At 41.7% G+C, this 16,002-nt stretch overlaps 1 protein-coding gene across 2 annotated transcripts in view; it reads right to left on the bottom strand.

The window, feature by feature from the left end:
* greb1l (GREB1 like retinoic acid receptor coactivator) overlaps window positions 1-16,002 on the bottom strand; it is a 410,899-nt gene that overhangs the window by 237,826 nt on the left and 157,071 nt on the right. For both annotated transcript variants that reach the window (XM_078540619.1, XM_078540620.1), the window contains exon 2: window positions 12,488-12,603. The gene's annotated coding sequence lies outside the window, so the exon portion shown is untranslated. The remainder of the gene's footprint in view (window positions 1-12,487; window positions 12,604-16,002) is intronic.

The raw sequence follows: 16,002 nt of genomic DNA, 5'->3' as shown, positions 1-16,002 counted from the left end.
GGCCATTCAGCGCATCAAGCCTGCTAAGCTATTCAATAAGGTCATGGCTGATCTGATTGTGGCCTTAACTCCACTTTCCTGCCTGCCCCTGAATAACCCTGGACTCCCTTATGATCAAAAACCTGTCTAACTCAGCCTTGAGTTTATTCAATGCCCCAGCCTCCACTGCTCTCTGGGGAAGAGAATTCCAAAGATTAATATCCCTCTAGAGAAAAAAATCCTTCTTGTCTCTATCTTAAATGGGAGTCCACTTAGTTTTAAACTGCCCTCTGGTTCTAGATACCCCACGAAGGAAACATCCTCCCAGCATCTACCCTGTCAAGCCCCCTCAGAATCTCATATTTCGATAAGGTCACCTCTCATTCTTCTAAACTCCAATGAGTATTGGCCCAACCTGCTCAACCTTTTCTCATAAGACAAACCCCTCATCCCAGGAATCAGCCTACTGACCTTTCCTGAACTGCTTCCAATGGAAGTATATATCCCTCCTTAAATAAGGAGACCAAAACTGTACACAGTACTCTAGGTGTGGTCTCAGCAATGCCTTGTATAGCTTTTGCAAGACTTCCCTTTTATATTCCATCCCATTTGCAATAAAGGCCAATATCCCATTTGCCTAATTACTTGCTGTACCTGCATGCTAAAATTTTGTGATTCATGCACAAGGGCACCCAGGTCCTCCGTTACCACAGCATTCTGCAGTCTCTCTCCATTTAAATAATATTCTGTTCTTCTCTTTTTCCTGCCAAAGTGGGCAACCTCACATTTTCCCATATCATACTACATCTGCTAAACTTTTGACCACTCATCCTATCTGTATCCTTTTGCAGATTCTTTCTGGTGTCCTCCTCACAACCTGCTTTCCTACCTATCTTTGTATCATCAGCACATTTGGTTACAATATAGTCGGTCCCTTCATCAAAGTCATTAATATACATAGTGAATAATTGAGGCCCCAGCACAGATCCCTGAGTCACTCCATTGGCTACTGTTTGCCAACCTGAAAATGTCCCATTTATCCCGACCCTCTGTTTCCTGTTAGTAAGCCAGTCCTCTAACCATACTCATAAATCTAGCCCAACACCACAAGCTCTTAACCTGTGTAGTTACCTTTTATTTTGCACCTTATTGATCGTCTTTTGGAAATACACTACATCTATATAAAAGGCTCCCTTTTATCGACCCTGTTTGTTATATCTTCAAAGAAATATAATAAATTTGTCAAACACAATTTCCCTTTCACAAAACCATGCTGACTCTGCCTGATTGTTATATGATTTTCTAAATGCCCTGTCACTGCTTCCTTAGTAACATTCTAACATTTTCCCAATGACAGGCATTAGGCTAAGTGGCCTATAGTTTCCTGCTTTCTGTCTCCCTCTCACCCTCTCTACTTTCTTGAATAGAAGTGTTACATTTGCAGTTTTCCAATCTGCTGAGACCTTGCCAGAATCTGGGAGATTTTGGAAGGTTACAACTAATGCATCCACTATCTCTGCAGCCACTTCTTTTAAGACCCTAGAGTGCAGGCCATCAGGTGAAGGGGACTTTCACTTTTAGTCCCATTCATTTTCCTAGTACTTTTTCTCCAGTGATAGTGATTGTTTTAAGTTCCTCCCTTTTGCCTCCTGATTTTCTAGTATTTTTGGGATGCTTTTTGTGGCTTCTGCAGTGAAAACAGATACAAAAATATCTATTCAAAGCCTCTGCCATTTCCTTGTTATCCATTATTAATTCCCTGTCTCACTGTCTAAAGGAACAATGTTTACTTGAGCTACTCTTTTTATATACTTGTAGAAGCTTTTTACTGTCTGCTTTTATATTTCTTGCCAGTTTATTTTCATACTCTAATTGCTCCCCCTTTATTATTTTTTCAGTCATCGTCTACTGGTTTCCAAAATTTTCCCAATCTTCTGGCCCACCAGTAATCTTCACAGCATTGTACTCCTTTTCTTTCAATTTGCTATCATCCTTAACTTCCTTAGTTAGCCACAGATGATGCATCCTTCTTGTAGGGTCTTGCTTTCGCAATGGAATATATATCTGTTGCGAGTTATGAAATATCTCCTTAAATGTCTGCCACTGTTGTAGCTCCTCTTCAGCTGTCTTCACTGAGGTTAGCTAACACCGCAGGCTGGTGTCTCAACCCAGTTCTTCCTTGCTCTGTATGACACAACTAATCAGTAGATGAATTCACTGAGCCATCACAGCAGCCCTATTCAATCTTCTTTTCGTTCTAAAAATTCAGAAATAAAGCTTGTCCACTAGCAATAAAATAATTTTCTCCCTGCATTATGTTGAGGGAGCAAATGTGTCAATTAGCAGCATTTAATATGGTTGCTGTGCTTTTTGTTCTGTTTTAAAAACCTTGAAAAGATTTCACTCCAGTAACATAATACCTTGTTTTTTGCTTCCAAGGTGGCCAACAATCTGTGGAGAGAGAAACCAAGTTAATGGGGCTGAATTTTACATCCCGGCAGGTGGGCATACACCTGACCTGATTGGGTGTAAAATCGCACGGGAAGACATCAGGCGAGCATCCCGACGTTATCGCACACTCGTGTAATATTTTGCTCGGCGGGCACACTCATAAGTCGGATGCGCGCCTGCCCTCAATTAAGAAGGCAATTAAGCCCATTAATAGCAAAGCCGTCTCTGATTTTACGTGCCCATCCAGCCTTACCGTTGGCGGACAGGCGAATCGGCCAGGCGGCCTTTACATTTTTTTTTATCAAACCTCATCCAAGGGTGGGATGAAATTCCCATTATGAAATAAAACAAATAAATATCTGTGGGCAACATTTTTATCAGTTATATTTTCAGGTGCCTGATTGTGATACATGGACATTTTTTTGCAGCTTTTTAAACATTTTTTTGATGATTTTCAGGTCTGCAGCTCACTCGCGCTCACAGAAATGTCATCGCCCACCCTCTTCCCGCGCCCACACCCACCAACACTGAGCTTTTCAGCCCGTGTTTCATGCTGGCTGGCCATTAATTGGTCGCTCCCGGGCCCGCCAATCGCGCATACCCACCAAAGGTAAAATTCAGGCCAATGTTTCAGATCAATGATCTTTCATCAAAACTGGGAAAAGTTAGAGACATAACAGGTTTTGAGCACGGGGTGGGTAGGACAAGGACAAAATGGAATTGAGTTCATTCCATTCTCCCAGTTCCTCCGTCTCCGTCTCATCTGTTCCGATGATGCAACCATCCACATCAGTGTTTCTGAGAAGTCTTCATTCTTCTCCTCAATAGAGGATTGCCCTATCAACCACCTTCCCCTCACCACAGTTGACAGGGCCCTCGACCCGTGTCGGCCACATTTCCCACACTTTTGCTCTCGCTCCTTCCCCTCTCTCCAAGAACCGCAATAGGGTTCTCCTTGCCCTCAACCTCCACATCAGCAGCCTCTGTATTCATTTTCCCCCATATCTGCCACCTCCAACATGCTACCACCAAACATATCTTCCCCAGAGAAGGCTGAAGTATTTGCAACCATCTGCAGGCAGAAGTGCTGAGTGGATGATCTATCTCAGCCTCCTCCTGTGGTCCCCAGCATCACAAACGCCAGTCTTCAGCCAAATCGATTCACTCCATGTGATATCAAGAAATGGCTGAAGGCATTGGATACTACAAAGATTATGGGCCCTGGCAACATTCCAGCAATAGTACTGAAGACTCGTGCTCCAGAACTAGCCACACCTGTAACCAAGCTGTTCCAGTACAACTACAACACTGGCATCTACCTGGCAACGTGGAAAATTGCCCAGGTATGTCCTGTCCACCAAAATAGCCAAATCCAACCCAGCCAATGACCACCACATCAGTCTACTCTTGATCACCAGCAGGAAGGCTTTGCCAACAGAGCTATCAAGCAGTACTTACACAGCAATACCCTGCTCCCCAATGCTCTATATGGGTTCCACCAGGGCCACTCGGCTCCTGACCTTATTACAGCCTTGGACCAAACATGGCAAAGAGCTGAACTCCTGAGGTGAGGTGAGAATGGCTGCCCTTGACAACAAGGCAGCATTTGACCAAGTGTCACCAAGCCGTCCTAGCAAAACTAAAGTCAATGGGAATCAGGGGGAAAATTCTCTTTTGGCTGGAGTTATACCTAGCACAAAGGAAGGTGGTTGTGGCTGTAAGAGGTCAATCATCTCAGTCCCAGTTAATCACTGCAGGAGTTCCTCAGGGTAGTGTCCTCGGCCCAACGATCTTAAACTGCTTCATCAATAACATTCCTTCCATCATAAGGTCAGAAGTGGGGATATTCGCTGATGATTGCACAACGTTCAGCGCCATTCACGACTCCTCAGATACTGTAGCAGTCCATATCCAAATGCAGCAAGACTTGGACAACATTGAGGCTTGAGCTGATAAGTGGCAAGTAACATTTGCACCACACAAGTACCAGGCAAAGACCATCTCCAACAAGAGAGAATCTAACCATCTCCCCCTTGACATTCAATGGTATTACCATCACTGAATCACTATTTATCAATATTCTAGGGTTGCCATTGACCAGAAACTGAACTGGATCAGCCATATAAGTACTGTGGCTATAAGAGCAAGTCAGAGGCTGGGAATTCTGTGGTAGGTAACTCACCTCCTGACTCCGCAAAGCCTGTCCACCATCTACAAAGCACAAGTCAGGTATGTGATGGAATAATCTCCACCTGCCTGGATGAGTGCAGCTCCCATAGCACTCAAGAAGCTTGACACCATCTAGAACAAAGCAGCCCACATGATTGACACCATCCACCACTTTAAACATTCACTCCCTCCACCACAATACACAGTGGCAGTAGTGTGTACCATCTACAAAATGCACTGCAGCAACTCGCCAAGGCTCCTTCAACAGCACCTTCGAAACCCAAGATCTCTACCTCCTAAAAGGACAAGGGCAGCAGATGCAAGGGAACACCACCACTTGCTAGTTTCCCTCCAAGCCACACACCATCCTGAATTGGAAATATACCACCGTTCCTTCACTATCATTGGGTCAAAATCCTGGAACTCCCTCCCTAACAGCACTGTGGGTGTACCTACGGTGCATGGACTGCAGTCGTTCATGAAGGCAGCTCCCCACTACCTTCTCAAGGGTAATTAGGGATGGGCAATAAATGCTGGCCCAGCCAGCGATGCCCACATTCCGTGAACAAATAAAAAAACAATTGCGCTCTAACTTTTCCCAGTTCTGATGAAAGATCATTGACCTGAAATGGTAAATCTGTTTCTCTCTCCACAAATGCTGCCATACCTGCTGAATATTTCTAGCATTTTCAATCTTTATTTCAGATTTCCAACATCCACAGTATTCTACTTTCTAATTAGTAGCCAACAATCTGTTCACTGTGTTACTCATGTGCTGGGAAAAGCCTGTATTTTATTTTGTGCAATGTCCCTTAAAAGAACCAAGTGGACTGGGGAGTATTTTGAAAGAGGGTTAAGTGGTTTCCTGATTATGACATCACTAGGTTCCAAGGAATGCCCATGTGACCTTCAGTTGCCATTGGGATGAACAGGAAAGGAGCAAAGGGCAAACAAAAAGCCAATTTCAGTGGGGTGGGGTCAGCCTGCTTTTTTTCTGTTTGGCCATTGAGGAGACTGGGATTTTGTGCGAAGAGAAAATAAGTAAGGCTCTCTTCAAATGAAATGGTTTTCAATTTGGCAACCTTCAAACAGATCGTATTATTGAAGCAGGTCTCCAAAAAGAGAGCAGAGATTATGTTACTGTGTGTGGTATGCAGTTGGAAAACACAGAGCACTGAAGAGAGGAAAGCAATGGATTGTGGATTGGACAATGCCCATTTCTGCTGTTCAGGTGCTGCCAGAGCCCACCAGATCATTTAAAGTGTTCAGCGAAGGGAGTCTCTGGGGATTCTGTTTTATCAGGACTGTCACGACCCGAGTGAGAGAGGGTTCATTGACTTGCAACTTGTCGGTGGTAACTGTGTCTGGTGACATCAATTGGAATATGACTGGTAGTGAATGTGACTCAAGAGCCAAAACAATTGGATGGGAAGTGAGGAATCCTACAAAACAGAGGCAGATTTGGAAAAGACCGAGATTGCACATTTATACGGGAAGTAATGCAAGTGCTTGTAACTACACAAAGCATATCTTTCTTGTGTCAACTAACCGAAGCAAAATTTACCTTTTTACTTGAAATATCCTTCACCTGTTAATGAATATTTGAATTGTGTTAATTTTAGTTGGTTAATCACAGTAAAAGTTTTTAAAAGTGAAATTGTGCCCCTTAGTTTTCTTGCCGTTTGCGTCATGGGGATTCCTTTCATTTTAAAATGTTATCAGTCTACAGCGATCATAACACTGCAGAGAAGAATTCAAGATAAATAAAACCTTCTCTCAACAGGTATACTTCAAATTAAAAATATAAAATTTGAGCCTGAAAATATCTCAATAATATACATCCGTGTTTCCAAGATTAGATGTGGTTTGAATTCTATTTGTTTACTGCTTTGGAAATTCTTTTGTCATCATTAAAAGGAATGTTTTAGTCAATTGCCAGAATAGTAGATCTAAGAACCCCTGTTCCCTGACATACCACAGATTCTTTGGTTAAGTAAACACTTCTAGTTCTCTGAGGAATCTCAAACATTACTAGGGGCTGATTTACAGCCTAGGTTCCAAGCAGTATAAACAGACTCACCGCTTTACAAGAACACATTTCATAAACATCTTCCTACCTTTCTATCATCAGCTGTAAGGTTCTTTTCCCTGCTGCATTTGAAGTTTCATTGATGTTTCAATCGCTCTCTAAAATGCTCCGTCCAGTTTGCAGTGTGTGGGACACTGACTGGAACTAAAGACTGTGCTCTGAAGCAGAAAGCTTTCTTCTGGCACGTGCCAGATCCCAAGAGGACGACCCTTGTGGCATTTCATTCTTCTCCATATACAAAGGCCTGTCCATGACCATAAACGATTCCATTTTATGGAATATTTGATGTGAAATTATTGGAACCCATTTAAAATAATTAGCACCTAGTGTATCACGTTAATACTTTGAAAGAAGTATTCACTTCTAGGATGTGGCTGAACAGCATGAAAACGTTTTGAGAAAAACACATTCATTTTTGTAACTCTTAAGTTTTTGTAAGGCATGAAATCCTGAAGCCCCAGATTCCAGAATCCTGAGGGGATGTAATTTCTGTTAAATTGATGAATTTAACTAATATTATTTTATTTACCAGAAACAATTTTCAATAGCATAACTTATTTTAATGTTGTAAAAACATTAAATATGGTACATGTACAGCGAAAAGGACTACAATTCATTAAAGCAACATAATTCTTCAAGATGTCCTTAGATAAAAAAACATATTTTCCAGTTTCACGAAGAACATATTCACAAATGATGGTTTATTCTATAAAATTCTTCAAGTTCTTGAAAGCACGCTTGCTTTACAAAGTAACAAAATACACCCCCCAGAGTGCCTTAGTGACCCTCATTCATCCACCCTATGACCTCTGCATTTGTTTCTCCATCACTTCAGGCCTGCTGCATTCATCCCACGTCAAGCCAGTTGATGTTGCTTCCTCCTAGCACCTGGCCACGAATTTGAATACAAAGTGTCATACAGTCATCCTTCCCTACTTGCTCCATGGCTCGCAAGTTTTCCACAAAAGCTTTACTGATAAGAGGTTTGGATCTCATTGCTGCAATATAAAAAGCAGTAAATTTAACCTGGTTTGTGGCAATGACCCTTAAAATCTGGTGGGGTTCACTTCTGCTCCAAGGGCACAATGAACAATAAATTTCAAATCTGTTCTCTATTGAAAACTCAGTCTGATTTCATTACCACACTAAACAATAGGAGTGGGCACAAAGTCAGCGTCAAACCCTTAACCCTTTCAGCACTGAGTTCCCTATTTTGTAGCTAAGAAAAGACTTGCAAATATTTGCTGAGAAGCGTGGCTGAAGACCCAAGGCCTCTAATATAGGGGCCACCATTGATGACCGTGACTTCAGCTGCCAAGCCCTCAGCTCCTCTAAAACCTCCCTGCATCTCTACCTTGCTTTCCTCCTCAAAAACGCTCCTTAAATGCAGCTTTTTGACCAAGATTCTGGTCATCTGCTCTAATATCTCCTTATGTGGTTTGCTGTCAAATTTTGTTTAATACCACTGTAAAGTGCCTTGGGATAGTTTACTATGTTAAACATGCTGTATAAATACAAGTTACAAGTTGTTGTTGTTATTGATACTCAGTACACGAGATCACCAACGGGGTAAAATCGCCCTGCACAATAGTAGCTTATTAAAAAAATGATGTGCTTGTATGAAGTTCCTCTGTCCAACATTTTATTAAAGGTATAAAAGCAATTTATTTTGTACGTTACTAACGCAAAGTGCAAATTCCACCCAGAGTAGCAAACATTTGTGTGAGGTACCCAAAGAGTGGCAATCTCTTCTTTGCCTCCACCTATCACTGGCCCTCTATCCAGCTCTACCTGTCCCAACCCCCTCAACCAGCTTATATTTCATCTCATTTCTATTTTTCCTTAGTTCTGATCAAGAGTCATACGGACTCGAAACGTTAACTGTATTCCTCCCCGCAGATGCTGTCAGACCTGCTGAGTTTTTCCAGCTATTTTTGTTTCAGATTTCCGGTATCCGCAGTATTTTGCTTTTACCCAAAGAGCGTTGGTGCCTTTGGAACTGCATTGCAATATGAGTGAGTCTCAGAGGACAGGTAAGGTGAGGAGAATATAAAAAATTTGACTGTAAATCATTCTCTTAGTCATTAACTTTATTTTAACTTTTTCCTTTACTCTCCATCTCCCCACACTATTTTGGTCCTTTTTCTTGGTAGCTAGCAACCTCCTTTTTCCACTGTTACCCCAAGCTCACTCATTTGTTTTCTAAAGGGCTAGCTTCAGATTTTGGTACAGGCCTGTCCTGTCTATTTCAGCAACATGGAGCTCATGCTGATTCATTCATCTGCTGACATCCACTGAAACAACTTTTACAATGTTAGCTGCAGCCTTCATCAGGAATCTTAAAACAATCACTCCAGCAGAGAATCTGATATATTTTATAGAATATTGGACCAGAAAGAGGTTATAAATAGATTTAAGCATCTGTTCTTTGGGCTAATTTATTACAAAAAGTAATGAGTAAATTATAATTACACATTTTGCCCTTACAGAACCTGTTCAGTCTTGTTAAGTGAACAGTACATCCAGAACACAAATACTGTTTCCAGGATTAGAGCACAATTCCTCTGACCCGCTGTGGCTTGTGTCAATGTAGATTAACAATTTTGACCTTCACCGTCAGTCTCTCCCTCCCTGCTCAAAGTATCATGAGCAACAACAGTAACTTTATGGAAAGCTTGTAGCTGAGAGGCTGGATGGTCATGGAGTTGCAGGTTCAACAACACAGTTTCATGCAACCAATGAACCACATGGCAAATTTCCAACAAGATACATCAGACAGGGAGACGCATAGGCTGAGTGCTTCTTCAAAAAAAAGTGAGCAAGTGGAAAAATATAAAGTACCCCAACTTAATCTTGCACGCCTCTTAATACCCAGTTACAAAATGTTCCCTCAAAGAAGAAGTGGGACTATCAAATGCAGAGCCTGCTAGGTGTCAAGTAGCTTAAAGGAGAGGATAAAGAAAAAAAGGGAAGTTTATGAGACACTTGGGGCTCAATACTGCAGAAAACTTAGAAGAGTATAAAAAGTGTAGGGGTAAAATTAGAAAGGGGGTTAGGAAAACAAAAAGAGAGCATGAAAAATATTGGCAAGTAAAATCAAGGGAAACCCAAAGATTTCTTATAAATACACAAAGAGCAAGGTGATAACAAACGAAAGAGTAGGGCCTAAGAGCGACCATAATGATAGCCTGCGTGTGTGGAGGTGGAGGATGTTGGTATGATTTTTAATGCATACTTTGTGTCTGTTTTCACAAAAGAAAGAGGCGATACAGACATTGCAATCAGCAAGAAGGAGGGGGAAATATTAGATTTAATTAGCATAGTGAGACTTGAAGTATTAAGGAGTTTAACATCTTTGAAAGTCGATAAATCCCCAGGCCCAGCCAAAATTTTATCCTAGGCTGTGAGAAGCAAGAAATAGTGGAGACATCATTTTCCAATCCTCTCTGCCTGCAGGTGCGGTGCCAGAGGAGAGGAGGACAGCTAACATTGTATCATTGTTTAAAAAGAGAGAAAGGGATAGACCGAGTAATTACAGGTCAGTCAGCACTCAGCGATGGGAAGATTATTTTTTAAATTTTCTTAAGAACAGGATAAATATTCATTTAGAAAGATACAGAATAATCAAAGACAGTCAGTAGAGATTTGTTAAGTGAAGGTTGTACCTGATCAGCATGGTTAAATTTTTTGAGGAGGAAACAAGGGGGATTGATGAGAGTAGTGCATTTGATATAGTCTATTTGAATTTTAGCAAGACTTTAGTCAAGGTCCTACATAACAGACTGCTCACAAAAGTAAAAGCCCATTGAATCCAAGTCAAAATAGCAAATTGGATCCAAAATTGGCCCAGAGGCAGGGAGTAAATGGTAATGGTTGATGGGTGTTTTTGTGACTGGAAGACTGATTTCAGTGGGTTTCTGCAAGGCTCAGTACTAGATCTCTTGTCTTTTGTGATGTATATCGATGAGTTGGACTTGAACATAGGGGTTTTGATTTAAGAAGTTTGCAGGTGATACAAAATTTTTCCGTGCGATTGATAATGCAGAAGAAAGCTGTAGACTGCAGGCAGACATCAATGGACTAACCAGGTGGGCAGAACAGTGAAGTTCAAACTGGGAAAGTGTGAGATAATGCATTTGGTGAGGTTAACGAGGCAAGGGAATGCACAATAAATGGTAAGATATTGAGAAGTGTAGATGAACAGAAGGGCCTCGGAGTGCATGCCCACAGATCCCTGAAGAAGCTGGACAGGTAGATAAGGTTGTCAAGAAGGATTACAGGATACTTGCCTTTATTAACCAAGGCATAGAATATAAGAGCTGGGAGGTTATGCTGGAGAAGTATAAAACTAGTTAGGCCACAGTTGAAGTACTACATGCAGTTCTGGTCACCACATGATAGGAAAGATAGGATTGCAGTGAAGTGGATACGGAGGAGATTTACGAGGATGTTTCCTGGACTGGGGAGCTTTAGTTATGAGGTAAGATTGGATAGGATAGGGCTGTTTTCTGTAGAACAGAGCAGGCTGAGGAATGACCTAATTTAAGAGTGTAAAATTTTGAGGGCTCTGCAAACAGGCAGGGAAGGCTCTATACCTCTTGGATGAAGGGACCATAACTAGGGCGCATAGATTTAGGGTAAGGGATAGGAGGTTTGGAGAGGATTCGAGTGGAAATTTTCCATGCTGAGGGTGCTGGACATCTGGGGCTAATTGCCTGGAAGGGTGGAAGAGGCAGAAACCCTCTAAAATTCAAAAAGTTAATTGGATGCACACTTGAAATTCTGTAACCGTGCAAGGTTACAGACTAAGCTGGAAAATGGGAATAGGTTGGATGGCTACTTGTCAGCCAGCGCAGGAACAATGGTGGAATGCCCTCCTTCTGTGCTGTAAATTTCTATTATTCTATTAAAATGGTATCGGCAGAGAACATGCAAGAGGGGACCTAACTTACCTGCCATTTTGGATGGGAAATATTGCTGACAAAAAAATTTTTTAAGTACTGTAGGTGAGGTAAAAGTCACAGTTTTAATCCCTGTTCTGACATACAAACACACAAACATACGAAACAGGAGCAAGAGTAGGCCACCCGGCTCTTCAAGCCTGCTCTGCCATCCGATAAGGCCATGGCTGATCTGATTGTAACGTCCTGCCTATCCCCGATAACCTTTCACTCCTTGTTAGTCAAGAATCTATTTAGCTCTGCCTTAAAAATATTCAAAGACCCTGCTTCCACCGCCTTTTGAGGAAGAGAGTTCCAAAGACTCACAACCCTTTGAGAGAAAAATATTCTCCTCATCTCCGTCTTAAATGAGCGACCCTTTATTTTTAAACTGTGACCCCTAGTTCCAGATTTTCCCACAAGAGGAAACATCCTCTCCACATCCACCCTGTCAAGACCCCTCAGGATCTTAAAGGTTCCAATCAAGTCGCCTCTTCCTCTTCTGCTTGCCATACAGCTATGAGAATGCATTAATTGTTGTCCTGAGGTTTTGGCACAATGGGAGGAAAAACAAAGGGAGTCATCCAAGACTGCTCAGAGACCAGGTCAAAGTTACTCTAGTGAAAAATCACTGGCCCATTCATTCAGCAGCAAGCATGTAAAAACCATGGAGAAATTTCAATCCCTCACAAAAATAATGATAAATAATCATGATAACCTGCTGGTTGAGAAATATTTCCCTAACAATCTCTTCAAACTAGAGAAGTAAACTAATGAAACATAAAATTGCTGATATATAAATTAAAGTTTTTTTAACAAAACAAAACGCAGTGATTGCAGGATTGCATTTTCTCTTTACCTCCTTTTCTTTCAATTAACTTTCTGGAAATGCATTCATTTTTAGGCGACAAGTGGAAAAATAGCACTGGAGTCTCCACAGTCAGTAAGTCTTCTCAGTGGCAGAAACTATGGCTCCTAGATAAAAGAAAACCAGAAGTTCATGAGGGAAGTGAAAGGAACTCATGGTTCTCCAACTGAGCCAACTTCGCTCTCACAAATACCACAGTTGAAAATTCAAATTTATACTAATCCTCCAGCTGCTCCCTATCAAAATACATTGTGCAAACTTATTCATTTTGATATTAGATAGCAGCTAAAGGACTGTATGGGGAATTGTTTTCGGAGGAGGATCTGTCAGAAACACCTAACTCTGAAAGACCACTTCAATAGTTGCTGGAAATATTTCCAGTGGAGAAAACAACTCATGACACAACAGTCTACAAAGCCTTTTTTTCCCCCCCACAAAATGAAATCATGTTGAAGCAAACAACCTGATTAGGACTCCTGCTGGTCACTTGTCCTAATGGACTGGTCAATATCACTGAGTTACAGGGTATGGCTGGTTCACAAAAAAGCAGAACAAATCCAAACTGGATTTAACTATGTTACCAGTTACTATGGTATGACCCTGCTCTCAATCATCAGCAAAGTGATGGAAGGGGTCATTGACAGTACCACCATGCAGCACCCAACCTGCTCACTGATGTTCAGTTTGGATTCTGCCAGCAGCATTCAGCTCCAGGCCTCATTGCAGCCTTGGTCCAAACATGGCCAAAAGAGCTGAACTCCCAAGGTGAGGTGAAAGTGACTGCCCTTGACATCAAGTCAGCATTTGTCCAAGTGTGGCATCAAGGAGCCCTAGCAAAACCAGAGTCAATGGGAATCAGGAGGAAAGCTCTCCGCTTTGATGTTGTAGTCACATCTATCACAAAAGAAGGCAGTTGTGGTTGTTGAAATCCAATCATTTCAATCCCAGCACATTGCTGCAGCAATTCCTCTGGGTAGTGTCCTAGGCCCACCCATTTTAAGCTACTTCATCAATGACATTCTCTCCAACATAAGGTCAGATGTGGGGATGCTCACTAATGATTGTACAGTGTTCAAATGCAGTCGAAACTACTCATATACTGAAGCAGTCTGTGTCTGTATGTAGCATGACCTGGACAACATTCAGGCATGGGCTGAGAAGTGGAAAGTAACATTCACGCTATGTAAGTGTCAGGCAATGCCCATTTCCAATGAAAGAGCACCTAGTCTCCTTTTGACATCTAATAGCATTAGCATTATCAAATCCCCACCATTCAACCACTGGCCAGAAACTTAACTGGACCAGCCACATAAATAGTGTGTCTACAACAGCAGGTCAAAGGCTGGGTATTCTGTGGGAAGTGTTTCATCTTTTGGCTCCCCAAGCCTTTCCACCAATGGCAGGGCTCAAGTCAGGAGTGTGATGGACTACTCTCCACTTACCTGATTGGGTGCAGCTCTAACAGCACTTAGAAGCTCAATACCAACTAGAACAAGGCAGACTTCTTGACTGGCGCCCCTTCCACAACCTTAAACATTCACTCCCTCTGCCATATAGAAGATACACTGCAGCAACTTGCAGAAGGCTTCTTTGATAGCACCTCCCAAACCAGGGACCTCTACCACCTAGGACAAGGGCAGCGGGCACAAGGGAGCACCATCACCTACAAGTTTTCCTCCAAGTCTCACACCATATTGACTTGAAAATATATTGCCAATCCTTCGTTGCTACAAGGGCAATATCCTCAAACTCCCTCCCTGACAGCACCATGTGGGTGCACACACCTAAACAGCAGGGGCTGCCGTGGTTCAAGAAGGCAGCTCACCACCACCTTCTCAAAGGAATTAGAGTCAAACAATAAACATTGGCCTTGAAAGTGATGCTCACATCCCGCAAATGAATTAAAAAAAGACAATCAGAATTTTCTCACATTTTGAATTCACTGAACATTATATTTTCAAAACTATTTTGATGCTGATCTGAACAATTTAATAGTTTTTACAGGTTAGCCAAACCCTCAGTTATCTGAGTTAACTTAGTTTATCATGCACATACCAATAAGTGGGTATAAATTTAGGGTTAATCCAGGAGAGCTTAGAAGAATTGTTTGTAATACAAAAGGTTATTGGAATATGCAATGCATTACCACAAGTGGCTACTGTAGACAAGTCAATCACAATATTTAAAAGGAAATCAGATTTAAATCATCCGGGCAAAGAGTAATGAGATTACAGCAGATAGCTCTAATGCTGCACCAGAACAATAGACCAAAAGATGCTGAAATTTCTATGTTTCCATGATTAGATTCTGATCAGTGAGGCTGCTTGTCATAATTCCACGTATGATGAGATTACATTCCCACTGGTAAAATTTTCACTCTTAGGGCATACTTTTTCAATACAATTGCAAATGATACCGATTTCATGATACAGCATTTTAAATTTTTTCTTGACTCCACAAACCCGCTGAGAATCTATTTTCAATAATGATCCATGACCAATCCCCCCCACCCCCCGACTAAACTCTCTTGATATTGATTCCACCATTGGAGAAATTCTGTCTCACTGGCCAACACCTGCTGAACATGTTTTCTCTGCATAGTTATCCCTTAGCCTATTCAGCAATTTTTAGACCAATTACTCCCCTCTCCCCACCTCTCAGGGTGAGTAATGCCATGCAGTTCTTTCCCAGCTGAACATTAGCAGCATTTGAACTCCCACAGCCACCATGTACAGCAGAGCAAGTTTCCCCCAAAACTGCACCACATCCTCTAATTGACTCCTCTGATACAATTATCCACTTCTCTTTCCTCTAAAATGTACCTCCTCCCTCATTTTTCTGCCCCTCCTCTCCTCAATTTCTCTGCCTCCTAAACTAGCCCTTTCTTCTTCTCCCATTCTCTATCTCCACCCCTGCCTCTCTCTGCCTCCTTCTTCACTCTTCCAATTATCTTTACTTGGCCTGAAACATCAACACCCCATGGTGTAAAGACATAGGAGATCAATTAATACAGAGGCTCATAAACTTTATGGCTAGGACACCTTGTGTCCCAAGCTTTATATAAAAAAAAACAGTATTTTCATACGCAATGTTAGTGTAGATAAAGCTAGGAACCAAGAATATTTTAGTAGGTTTTCCCCTTTCAATATTTTAACTCTACTGCTATATACTTCAGGTAGCTAATATTAAGCACACAGTGTTAAGCTGAGAGTTTGGTAAGTGAGGGAGTTTGGTGAGGGAGATGCTCCTTCCTTTTTCTACCTTTTTCAGCCTCCAGTAGTTGGCTCTTAATTTGGTACAGGGGAAGAAATTGATTGGTGAATAACTGGTAAGTTATTCTACTATTCTAATTATAATAAATAGTTTTTAAAGTTACGGTATGGCAGGTCAGCTCAGCCCAGTGGAATGTACATCCTGTGGTATGTGGTAAACCATGGATGTACTATGTAACCGAGACAAACACATCTGCAAGAAATGTCACTGGCTGCAGAAGCTTGAGATCCTAT

The sequence above is a fragment of the Cetorhinus maximus genome, chromosome 4 (assembly GCF_964194155.1).
Source record: "Cetorhinus maximus chromosome 4, sCetMax3.hap1.1, whole genome shotgun sequence".
Lineage (NCBI taxonomy): Eukaryota > Metazoa > Chordata > Chondrichthyes > Lamniformes > Cetorhinidae > Cetorhinus > Cetorhinus maximus.
Note: the sequence above shows the minus strand (reverse complement) of the source record. Positions and strands in the feature narration are given on the sequence as shown.